Below are 13,466 nucleotides of genomic sequence, written 5' to 3'. Positions count from 1 at the left end.
TATGCTTCCCATTTGAAGGTTTAAGAACATAAAAAATAAAACAAGTATAAAGCAAGCGGTTTTAATGTCTGATCACAATTTAAAGCTTAAAATACTTCATTGGGAAGAACCATAAACAAATTATGCATAAGAGATTTAATTGAAATTAAACGTTACCAATATTCCTGACGACCCCACTGGTCGCCGAAAACGGTTAATTTGAAAGAAGATTCGAATTCTCAAGATAATTTATTTCTTCGTTGTTTTTATTCATATATTTCTAAAAATATTTTAGTTAAGTGTTTTTTAATCTTGATTAGGAAAAAAAAAATCGTTTGATGTTTATTGATCTTGTGAACTTCCGGAAACTTGCTGTCATATATTTATTATTGTTTATTTGTTTTATAGAGATAAGATTTAGAGATAAAAAAAATGATACGATGGTTCAAGAGATTTTCCATATATGGACTTGGAAAAGAAAAAAAAATTTATCTTCAGAATTTTTTTATAATCAGAAAAATAACAACGACAGGAAACATAAATTCGAAATTCAATGACTTAGAAATTATTTTGTTTTCATCAATATTTAATTTAATAGAAAACCGTTCTTTAAAAAAGAAATACAGTCGTTTGCTGATAGTAAAAGCGGCTGATAACGTGCATTTTTGTTTTTATAAAAATTTATATTAAAGCTGATTTGATATTATAAATGTTCATTAAGGAGAAATTGTTCAGTTGCAAAGTATGAATTAACTCTTCTTTCAAAAGTTCAAACTGTTGCCATTTTTTTATATATTTTAAAAATGTAGTTTTGAATAATTATTTTCCTGTGTTTTATACGTTTCCTTATTTTATTTTATTTATTTATTTTTTTACAACGGAAAGTGGAAAGATTCACGCTTTTTTAAAATCGAAATTATTTAAAGATGAACACAGGAAGAATTTCTTAAAGTTCTTAATTTTACTATTTAACTGTATAGCGAATTAGTGCGGAACAAATGCGTCACAATTTTCTGATCTTAGCAAAAACAATAAAAAAAAAAAAAAATTCTCGACTAATTCAGAAACTCTAGAATTCTGGCAACTTTACCTTAAGCAACAAATAACATAGTTTAAAGACAAATTCCAATTCTATTACACTACCAAATGAATTCTGAAAAAAAAAATTATATCAAATATATTTATAAGAAACGTGAGAGATTGAAATGTGTTGTACAGACATTATTTTTAAAAAAAGTAGTTAGATCGTTTTAATCCAGAAATCGGTTTATTTAGTCGTGATAAATTATTTTAAATAGATGAAGATTAATTTCTTTAAATGGCAACTATCCAATCTGACTGATTTTAACGATTCTTAACTTGTTTATTGTTGAAAGCAAAAAGAGGCGGTTGACACCAGAGGAAAAAGAAATTTTCCAATTGGAAAATGAAACTAAAAGAATTTTTGCATATAAAAAGCAGATAAAAAAAGTTTTTTTATTACGTATATGCAATATATCTTCTGGAAAATTTGAAGTCGGGCAGTTCCCTTTAAATGATAATTTTATACTTTTTCTTCACCATAAAAAAATGTTTCATTTTTAATAGCTGCTATTACGAATTTTTAGTTAAAACCATAACCAATTAGCCACATATTCAGCAAAGCGAGGCAGAAAGCAGGGAAAAAAATGAAATCGTATGAAAGCATACAGAGTTTATTTAGGTTTAAAAGGAAATTTTCCCTAAATCCAAATAAGAAAATAGTTATGTTAGGCAATATATTTTACTCGATATTGCAGCTTAATATTGGATTATAGTTATAAAAATAAGATTCGGAGGAGCATATGAAAGCCAGATGCTTGCGCAATTCAGAAGTCAAAGCAAAATTTGAATTAAGATGAGTAAAAAATAAATAATTTTAAATGATAATTTCAATTTATCACATATATGTATCGGATTAAGATTTAACATAATATGCATTTCAGAAAACGCATAATCTTTCTCATATAAAAACTAAATTTCTGCATTACAATAATTATTGTTTCAATTTTTGAAACGAAGTCATTCGATTTAATTTTGGATTGTTCCGGCGCAAGAGCCATGATTTTGACTATGCTGAGCCAAACCAGGGTTAAAATCATATCAATGTACAATAATCAAAAACGTACAGAGTAATTTTACAAGAGTACTTAAAAAAAACAAGATTTAAATGATTTCATAAAATTTGATAGATTTTAAATATGCAAAAATTCGAGCATGTGGTTTCTTATCAAGTAAGAAAGGTAATGGAATGTTCGATTTTTGAAAAAATGGCAAACGCTAAGCATTGAAATGTGGGCATTCTGACATTATATGTTGGGCAGACATTTGACAATCACATTGTAAACATGGAGGTGGTTGTTCGCCTAGCAGCAAGTAAAGATTGACGAATCTAGTATGCTCAGTGCGTAAACGGGTTAACACAGTGTCTGTTACATTACGATTCGGTAATGAACAAAGTCATTCGAACTACTTAAAATAAATAAAGAATTCTGAAAAAATCATGCTAACTTCGTAAGTCATATTTTGATTATTTGTTTTATTCCTTTTTTTTAGGGTTAAAAATTGATTTTCATTTTATTGACTTGCTATGAATGGCAGGTCAAAGTGTTTGCAGATACCAGCTACTTTTTAGGAACCAAAAATAAATTATCTGGATAATATCAAGATTTCTTTCGCCTTCTTGTTCCACTCCCAATTTTTTCTCCTTTCTTTTTTTTTTTTAAGGTGGGTAAATTGATCAGTCTAAGGGTAACTGACTTTTTTCATTGACTTCTCCAAATCTTTTTTCCAATTGAACCTTCTCAAATAAAAAAGAGAGAGAGAGAAAAAGAAGAAAAAAAAAAAGACGAAGTAAAAGAAGAAAAGAAAATACTTATTTGATCTCAAGTTATACGGAGCTTCCCAAAAGAATAAAATAATAATAAATAAATAAAAAGATACAGCATTTCCTTTGGGTTTTAAGCCACAAGAAATCAATTTTGCAATCCAAGCCCAAATAGTGAAGAAGACATTGATTCAAGACATGCGGGATTTCGGCATTAGCATGAAACCACCATCCCTATCGTTCAACACGAATTATAGGAGAGGAAATCCGCCCTGATTGCTGACTTTTTTCGCAACCAATTGCCCAACCTTACCTTTTTATGACGAGCAACTGAAAGGTTATCATCACAAGACCCTTGGCCTTTTTGTTTTACAGAGGGTTAAGACATTTAATTTCGCTTCATTGGCAAACCGGCAATTTCGAACACAACCAAGCCCTTGTTTACCGCGGTGAAGAGGGGTGCCGTACTACTTGTTGCGTCTCCACCCTCGGGCCCCCTTAGAGGACTTTATGGATGGTTAAAAAGCTCTGGAAGATTGCACCAGAGAATTTTTTTTTGAAAGATAACTTTTAGTTCTGATGCTTCTTTTATTAGAATAAAAAAGATAATTCTAAAACCGAGTTTAATGCTTAATAAAAAATAATTTATACCTAGAAAACTGATTTTCATTATTCTTTGGATGTTAAAATCTTTTCTTGCGCAAGTCGTAATTGTCTTCCCACAATAATAAAACGTCATATTTAATTTCAGTTTGTGCCATTTTTCTCAAAGAAAAATTGAATTACTATTACCCAAATGGATATAAAATGGTCTTTTACAATTTATGGACAGAGCAATTATTTTATTTTCATTTTTTATGTCCTCACATGTTTTCACTTAAATATACAATAATAATAAAATAACGAGAAAAAAAATCTTTGAAATATTACTGGAAATAAATATTGATTTAGTATTGTTTCCCAATGTGTAGTATTAATTAGCACGAAGAGTTTACCAGTCAAGAAACATATTGGACCTATTGCTACATTATTCGAATATCAAACAGGCGTTAATTTTTTTTTAATATTTATTTTCATCAAATTCGATTGTAGAATATTATCAATCATTTTGTTCTCTGATGTTTTGGCGGCAAAATTGTAGCTTTGAAAATATTATTCGAGTTTATTAGTTACAATTATTTATTTATTATTTAAAATTATTATTATTAATTTTTAAACTATGACAATTATTACTGGATTTATCAAAATTAATTGCTATTCATTTATTTATTTATGCACTATCCATTAAAAGTATTACATATTAAAATGAATTTTTAAACACTATTTATTAAAACTGTTCTATTTTTTACTGTCATATTCAGGTAATCAAGTTGGGCTTTTTTCCCCCCTAATTACGCTCCATTTTAAAGGTGTTTTATTTTTAATTCAAAGTTTTGAATCAATCGAATTTTTATATTGATCCCCTTATATGTGATTAGGCAGATTTTTTTTCAATATATATAAATGTAAGAAGGATTTTTTTCCAAGAGAATCAGTGAATTCTAAATGACACCTTCCACACTTACAAAGAGTTCCAGAGCGGGCTTGTAAAGTGCCATAAGTAACAACAACAACACTTACATAAGATGACAATTCTAATCAGATTCCAATCTCTCTATCAGTAAAAGATATGAATATACGTAGGTAGTTAGAGATAAGTACATGCAAAATTGCCCTGGATAACATAAAGTATTTATATTTTATTTTATTTGAGTCAATAAGTACACTACTGAACATTATACATAATCAAAAAATTGTATACAGACCCCGGGTTCAAATGATCAAATTTGACAAAATATTTTTGACACTCTAACATTATATATATATATATGTTCCACTCTTTTACGATCAAACAACAAGTTATTAGGTTATTTCTATTATTTCATGTTTTAAACCAATCAACGGTCATTTCAAAGAAGGTTGTGCATTCACTAACGGATCCATCTTGAGTTCGGCTATTAAAATCCTCAAAAATTGTCTGAAATAAAGATATTCTAAACTTCATAACATCGGCAGTTTTAGTTGCAGAAGAATGATCATTTTTGTTTAAAAGTTCATTGTGTGTTTAAGACTGCTTAGCGAAATATGACTAGTAGATTCGGAGGACAGTATAAAAATGTAGATTTTGTAATTTTTTTAGCAATACATTCCTCAACTCAACCAATAAAAAAAATTATATACAGCTTTCGATACCTTCCCCTCGCTATTTCGCATTCATTCTCACTTTCTTCTCTGTGCTTCTTCTGGCGATAACTTCTTACGACTCTGTCCTTTATTGGCCAGACAGGAGAATCTGGTACATGGTGGACACTTGCATCAAGTTGTAATTTTTTGTTGGCGATAAACCGCAAATGGTGACAATCTTCTTTATCAATTTCTGATAACCCTAAAAGTGAAAAATTGATGCCTCAAAAACGATAAAGCTCCAATTTTCTGCCCGTACATTTTGTGGCTTCCAAAACCTCAAATAAAAACAACATCATGTTCTCACATGATAATATAATTCTTTATGTTGTTAAAAACAACTATCCTATTGGAAGCATAAGCTTATATCTAACAGTTCAGAAATTATCACTAGACCACGATTAGAATGGACATCCTGTAGTAAATGAAATCCCACTGATCCAATATTATCATATTCATTCCCCTAGCAAATATAATAATACACTGCAGATCATTTCGGCTCTGATGTACTTCTGAATAAATAATATATCATTAATTCTTCCCATATTGTACAAATACTCCAATATAATATCCTGTCGGGGACAAAGCTATATTCACTAGGACAAATAAAATAAGGCAAACGAAAAACTATAATAGTCAGAACATACCTAAAAAAATCGCTCTATTATAGATTCGCATTCATTCTTACGATATTTGTTCCGAAGTAATGGCCAGAGAGGGAAAATGGAATTGTTTCCGGAGCTGTAACGTTTCTTTTGTTCAGCAAAAAAAAAGGTGAGAAAAATCGATGTAAATCACCTTTAACATTGAATGCTTGTTGACAAACTGTGGTGGAAGTGGCAAAGAACTTGAGCAGGTGAAAAAATATAAAGGCCGAATAATTTGGTTTGTTGCAGAAGGCCGAAGAGTTCATCACGTGATGCAAAATTAATGAGGGAAAGGAACGTTTTTCATCAATATTTATGATAAGCTCTTTCAGATGGTGTTAAGCAATCATTTAATGTTTCAGTTCCATTAAAATAGACTTTCTGCATTTATGCTATAGAATCAGCACGTGATAATGCATTTTTGAAGGGGATTGATTGCCCATCAGCATTTTCATTTTACTATCTAAAGAAAGTCCAGTAATCTTTTCGTGGAGATTCACTAAGTTCTTAGATTTTGATAAACTACTCATCGAATCCGAAATGCATCAAGGAAGAAGAAGAAATTCCGTGCTCCTAAGGGAATTTTGTAATTACATATTTAGTAATGACCTTCCGTTGACCTATTTTCAATATTCATTAAACGTAACCCTTAAGTGCGAAGTAAGAGCACATTTTTGTCCAATCAGTTCACTTTTTACAGAAGAATTAACTTTCGATAACGTACACAGTCAACCTCACATAACAAGTGATTCGCAGTATGATCAAAATAAAATGTGAAAAGAGTGACAGCTGAATGAGCAATGTTTCGCAGAATGAATGCCGAGGAGACGCGGTGAAGTCACATAGTGGATTGGCTAGTATCATTCTGTGTTGAGCACTTACTTGTGTGAAGAGGACCCTTATATTTACATGGAAGAAGTTTTGGCAGGATAGAGTAGTCAAACGCGACTCGGAGGGGTTTGAATAAATGCCTGCGAAGCCTTAATCGACGAGATTTCGTCTCCCGCCAAGATTATGGGAATAGAGGTGAATAGCATGAAAACTGGGGGAAAGATTTGATTTTAAAAAGGAGAAAGGATTAAAGGACTTAAAAAAAATCCTCAGTTAACTGGTTTAAAAGAACCCTGTAGCCCGGATAGCCTGGTTGGTAGGGCGTTGGATTCGCATCATTTGAGTTGTGATTTCGAACACTACCGGCCGAAGACTCTCCGTGCATTTGGTGGCTGGTACACGTATAAATCTGTCGTAGCCACAAAGTCCTCCAAGGGAAGACAATACCAATGGTGGTACTGCATCAGAAGTGATCGTTCTCTGATCGTTCAGGTCTGAACTACGATCTGTGGATGAGTGAATGAAATGCATGAATGAAGTCCACCCCGTGAAAAGGGCTGTGACGCATGAGTAGCTAAGACGTATTCTTGGCCCTAGACGGCGCAACTGAAACACGAGAGGCTAAAACTTGGCTTAAAATAGCTGACTTAGTCAGTGGGCTTGGTTGTCTATGACAAGTGCCATAAGCAACAACAACAACAAAAACCCTTATATAGTATCTGCATGGAGAAAGTTTTGGTCGGATAGCGTAGTCGAAAGCGATTCCGAGGGGTTTGAAGTGCCTATGAAGTCTTCTATCGATGAGATTTTTGTCTATAGCCAAAATTATGAGGCTAGCGGTGGACAGCAACAACATCTATGAGCTGATGGAAGAACATAGGCCAGAGCTACTGAAAACGTATGGAGCTGCATTCTTTGTAGCTGCAAAAAGTATGAAAGAGATTTGGTGAAGGGAGAAGAAAATAATAGACTCAACAGTGCAATAATCTTCCAATGTAATAAAGAAGATGTTAAAAGCGTGGGAAATGATCGCATCGGCTGTTGAGAACCATTGCTCTGATGCAGCAGTAACTATAAATTCATTTTAGATTAATGCTGAGTCTCATGTTCGCACAATTTTGAAACATAGTCAGAAACAAATGTTTTTAAACAACTTTCTTCTAAAGAAACAGAAGCATGTATTATAAGTAATAAATTACATTCTTATAAGTGAGTTTGAGTGTGTTTTTTTCGGAATGAAACACACTGTCCTATTTTACATGAATTTCTATGGATAAAATTGTTTCACTTCACTTAGCGACTATTTTGCATTATGAGTAAAATTCGAGATCAAATTATGCTCGTTAAACGAAGTTCCACTGTATTTTTGCTCGGGATAGCCCAGCAATTCCACATACTGAGTGGGGGAATTCCCGTTAAAATTTTGTGAATTAAGAAGGAAAAAAAAAGTTTCTAATGATCTTTATATACATAAATGGAAATATTAACCCATTTTGACCTAAAATTTGCATATTTTATTAAAATAAAAAACAAATTATTGAAATAGGGAGCATTCTTAGACAAATTTAAGACAACAAAGTGAAAATTCACATAGCTTACTCTCATATGGAACAAACAACCTTTATGAGCTCCATCAGAGTTAATAGAGTAAATGAATTCATTGCTACTTATCAAAGCGGATATTCGTTCTTCATTGAAAGCATAAACTTCTGCGATATTATTTATAGATTTCCAAGATTCTAAGCCGTAGAATCGTTTTGTCTTTATTTTCTCCAGTTATTTTCGCGAGCTTTTGCATTGTTGTTATTCGCCCCCCCCCCCCCAAAAAAAAACTGTATAATCTGTTTTCGAAAATTGCTTGTAAATTTTAACTTTCTCCTTCTTTAAATCAATGCCATGATTTACGATTGTTAGTTTAGGTTTTTTTAATGATATGGACCCCTTACGGAAAATCCCTACTAAATAAGGTCAATTTCAAAGCATCTATAAAATTTACAAAATATCCATTAGATAAAGCATTTCCTTTTGTACGGAATAATAGAGAGCGTCACTTTCCATGCTGCGCGGAAATACCCGATTTAAAATTTATTTATTCAACAGATATTATTTCGGTTAAAAACGGATATATTTTCCCAAAAACGGCCATTGTAATGGAAAATTCCAGATCTGACAATATTAGCGGATGCAACTATTTTTATTTACTGCTTTGAAAAAGAAAATTTTACTTTAAAAACTAGAAACCCAGAATTATAAGGAAGTATTCCTTTCAATATGCGATAATACCCTGGTAAAAACAAGAAATTAAAAAGAGAAGAGGTTTATTCTAAGATATATCCCTTCCACCATTTAGATTAGGTAGTCCAAAATAATTTCCCGCCCTTTTTATAACCGAAAACAGGTGTTCGCCGCGTTACCTCGCTCTTCCCTATGTGTTCGTGAACATAAAGATCTTGTCGAATAAAATTCGCTCTTCAAACTAAAACATTTTTTCGAATACTTTTTTTTTACTTCACTACATGGAGAGAGTATTGAACCTCGAGATTTTAAATAAACTCATTTTAGAATTTACAAGGTAAAAAAGAATTGTGGCAATATGTTTTAGTGTAGTGAACACAAAACTGCAATTGCTTTCATGGTTTAAATCTGATCCGTGACCAAAACTTCATTTCGGATAATTCACCATATTTTTTTTCTTTACTATTTAAAGTATTGGACCTCGAGATTTCGAAGAAATTTTGGAACTTCATGAAGCCGAAAAGAATTGTTGATTTAAGTTCATGTAGTAGTGGACAAAAAAAGCATAGAACTTCACCGATAAAATTTGTTCATAGACTAAAATTTCTTTTAAAATAATTCACCATTTTTTTTCTTTCTTACACAAAGTTTACTTTAATACACAAATAATATATTTCATTTTGATGAATGTCAACATTATAGAACTCAACAAGCCTGAAAAGAATTGTAACATTATGCCTAGTGAACACAAAAATTGTCTAGTAAACTATGTATTAGTAAACAACAACAACAAAAAAAAAAAAACCATAGAATCTAACGGGTAAAATTTGTTTTTAGATAAAAATTATTTAATTTTAAGTCAGCATAATGTTATTTTCTCAGATAATTGCTTCCGGTATTACTTGCCAGTATCGTCAAAGATTGCGCTATGGGATATAATTGTTCCAAAGGCCTCAAAATCTTTACCATACTGATTTTATTTAAATTTTGAACAAAAAAAAAATCAATTTTAAATATATTAAAAACAAAAATATGATTATATCTTGTAAACAGAAGACCGGATTTTATTATGGTACTTATAAGTAGAATATATGAAATATGAGCAAACGGATTTTAAAAGACAATTTCGAATGAAATTTTCAGTTCAAATTAATTAAGTAAAAAGTGAAATAATAAGCTTTTATTAAAAACTTCCACTTGAAAAATATAACGAGCTAATAAATTCTGAAATTGCAACTCCAAGTATCAAATTATATTATATTCTCAAGTATATTATATTGTATTCCTCCTTAAATTATGTAATTTTCCAAAATTGATTTTGGAAGATCAAAAATGCAAGAAATGAAAATCTGCTTAATTACACAGGTTAGGAACAACATTCATCCCGTAGAAAACAATTGTTACGAAAAACAATACAAAAAAAAACGTTTAAAATTGCCTTTATCTAAAGTAAAATATAAGTAAACTTAACAACAACAGCAAATTACAGTAAAATTGGGCATCATTTATCGGCATCTATCTCTCTTAAACAAACACCAAATATCATTAAAAACCACAATTCTGAATATGCAACTGACAGATAACAATCTCTGAACACCGGAAATAACATCCTGTAATAACCTCCACCCATTAACCTAACTACTATATCTCGAAACCTCAACATTGTAATCATTGTTCAGTTTAATAATAATAATAATGGGAATGTTAACATCTTAAGAACAGAAATGGAAACTTCCAAACCTCATCCTTTAGTAATCATAAACAACTTCCATCTCTCCACTCCACTGATTGACCCCTGCCTCCACCCCTCTTTCATCATTTTTTTAGTGCCTCCAGTAAGTCTCTAAAATCAGACGAACGCCACGGGCCCTTTTTGACCTTGAAACGAAAGATAGCTTATCCCAGAGTAGACGCTTGTTGCTTGGACTATTTCCAAGAAACATGCTTTCATTCTACAACTCAACCAAAGTGACTTCTTTGTTTCATATTATTACATCTTTAAAGAGGTGGGGCAGTTGGCTATTATTTCAACGAGCGCTGTCCCCACAAAATGAATATCATGAAGGCAAGGAAAATGATGGGACAAGTTCCAGATGATAGGGCTTATCATCTTTTTTCTTTCTTTTTTGCACGTTTAGAGGAAGATTTGTTTGTAAAAAGAGGTAGTCATTATTTTTGTAGCAAGATACTTGTGAGTGAGAGATTTCTTTCATTTCTTCTTGATTCGGGGTGATTTGAAATGTATCTCAAATATCAATCTGTTTCATGTCATTCTGGAAAAAACAATTTTTTTTTCTGTCAATGTTTTTTGATGAATATTGATAGTCGTTCGAGGAAATTCATGGTGATTTTTTTCCTTCACTTCAAATATTCTTTTCATTCGGAATTTCTTTTTTATTTCTTTTAAGAGTACATTTTTTTTTCTCCTTTTTGAGAAGATGATTTTTATGATATCTTTCATAGGTGATTAAGAAAAAGAAAAATTATGTGAAATTGTTTCATCATTGAAGTCTTTAACCAGAATAATTATTAATTTAAAATTTTCTTTTACCATATTTTTTTAGACTTTTTTTCACTCATAACACCTTTGCGAGTTTAAAGTTAAAAATAATAATAAAAATAACTCTTTTGTGACATCAAAATTTGAAAATAATGGCAAAAATAGAACATTTAAATATTCACTGCTAAATACAAAAAGAATATTCGTTGCCAATCTGTATTTAAAATTTTTTAATGAAATAGACAACTTTTATTTAACTTGATTTGCTTCTTGTTTGTAAAGATGGTATTTTGTAATATAATTTTCTCTTATTTACAAGTATAGAAGAGTTTAAAATTTTGTAAACTTACATTTCTAGATGACAATAGCTATTTTAACAACTTAAATACCAATTAATAAATAATTTCATTATATTTTGCTTCCGTACTTGTGGTCCCGTCTGGTAGTGAGTTTGAGAACAATATTCTAATTTTTTAATTTTATTTTAGAATTTAATTTATAGAAATATATTTTAAATTAAAAAAAAGATTAAAATAAAAAAAAACTACTTTTTGGTATACTAATATATACGAGTTATTAAAATCTATTTTAGCTAATATACAGTTTTCGATTAACCTTAAAAATATTAAAGTATGGCATATCATTTGTTTTTTAAACCAAGTATTTTTCTAAACTCACTGCTTTAACCCTTAATTAAAATTACCCTTCTTAGATTGCATATAGTAAGCCAAAGACATTTTATATCTCTAAAAAAATAATGTTTTTGACAATCAGTTTTTTTTTTTCTTTTTTTTTTTTTTTTCTTTAACTCGTGGAATATCGCCACGTGCAGGAAAATAGATAGATTGTGAACAATTACCTGGAATATTATACTGATTGTCATGTAATTCAGTAAAAATAAGATTCGTAATTTGTAATTCTATTTTTTTTCTTTACGATTCTTTTATTTCTTATTAATTTATTTATCCTTGGTTCTTTCGTTTAGCGAGGTTTAAATACTGTATTTTTGGCATGAATTCGCCATTATTTATTTTTATTTTTGCTATAACTATTTTTACTATATTTTCATGCTATAACAAAGGTAAACAGAAATTATCCTCAGGGCAATAAACTGTAAACAAAGGTAAATTGCGCACACATATACATTTCTTGTGTATTCCATAACAAAAAAGGTTATGGAATACACAAGAAATGAATGCGGGACAAAAATTGTTTGCTTAGTGCTCATGAGTGATATTGAACTGAAGAGAAAAAAACACCTGCTAACTCGTGAAAAATCGAACGCATCTATTATTGTTTATATATCCACGAAGTCAAATCGGAAAGATATTAGAACACAGCGTAACCGAGTATTTTTTTTTGGGGGGGGGGTTTAATTTTTCATTAATTTTAAGCAATAATATATTTATTTGATACATTTTTTTCCATATTTTTAAAGTATTGTCAGTATATCTATGTATATAAATATATATTTGCAGAAATTATATATTTACATATATGAATATGAAAAATGAAATGAATATGAAATGAAATGAACGAATATGAAACTAAGAAATATATATCAACTAATATTTGTTAGTCAAGTTACTTTTTGTAGTGTGGTTATCGACTAGTATATCGAATCCAACTAATATATATCAATTCAAAATTAAGTTTCTTTTTACAGTGACGAGAGATCACAGAAGATCACGTTAACAGTTTGCAGCACAAGGTCACTATCCATTCAGAACTTATGATCCGTCGACCCAATTCACTCCAATTTATTTCCTCGATCAAAATCGATATGAATTCCCGAGCCACTCATCTCGGTGATTGGTTGAGAGATGGATACATCAAGCCACCAACAGTCCGGAGAGGCCAAAAAAATGTTTTGGGGCCACATTCCCCGTGCCCCTATCAATCTGTCTGGGTAACGAACCGCTGCAACTCGACGTTTCATAATTTTTCCATTACCTTCCTCCCATCTAAATTTATAGCCCTCTGTCAAGGCCGTTCCGTTGCAAATTGCGAACAAATTTCACGCACGATGGAGGGGGATGGTTGAATGGGGGGAGATGGTTCCAGTTAATGCTCGTATCGTGTGGGAGAGGTACGTACACGAATCTTTTCCGGCCCCAAAGTTAATATTTGTCAATCAGCTGGAAATGAATAGGTGGGATTGTTCGATTTTGGGGCATAGCATGTCCCACCTGAATGCAACACTGAG

At 30.9% G+C, this 13,466-nt stretch overlaps 1 protein-coding gene and 1 long non-coding RNA gene across 2 annotated transcripts in view; one reads left to right on the top strand and one right to left on the bottom strand.

The window, feature by feature from the left end:
• LOC129968657 (mitochondrial S-adenosylmethionine carrier protein-like) overlaps nucleotides 1–10,585 on the bottom strand; it is a 153,809-nt gene extending 143,224 nt beyond the window's left edge. Inside the window, exon 1 of the mRNA XM_056082769.1 lies at nucleotides 10,501–10,585. The gene's annotated coding sequence lies outside the window, so the exon portion shown is untranslated. The remainder of the gene's footprint in view (nucleotides 1–10,500) is intronic.
• A 191-nt stretch (nucleotides 10,586–10,776) lies between these two features.
• The window catches only part of LOC129969499 (uncharacterized), a 67,635-nt gene continuing 64,945 nt past the window's right edge, over nucleotides 10,777–13,466 (top strand). Inside the window, exon 1 of the long non-coding RNA XR_008784523.1 lies at nucleotides 10,777–10,951. This is a non-coding gene — a long non-coding RNA (uncharacterized LOC129969499). The remainder of the gene's footprint in view (nucleotides 10,952–13,466) is intronic.

This window comes from Argiope bruennichi, chromosome 5 (genome assembly GCF_947563725.1).
Source record: "Argiope bruennichi chromosome 5, qqArgBrue1.1, whole genome shotgun sequence".
Lineage (NCBI taxonomy): Eukaryota > Metazoa > Arthropoda > Arachnida > Araneae > Araneidae > Argiope > Argiope bruennichi.
Note: the sequence above shows the minus strand (reverse complement) of the source record. Positions and strands in the feature narration are given on the sequence as shown.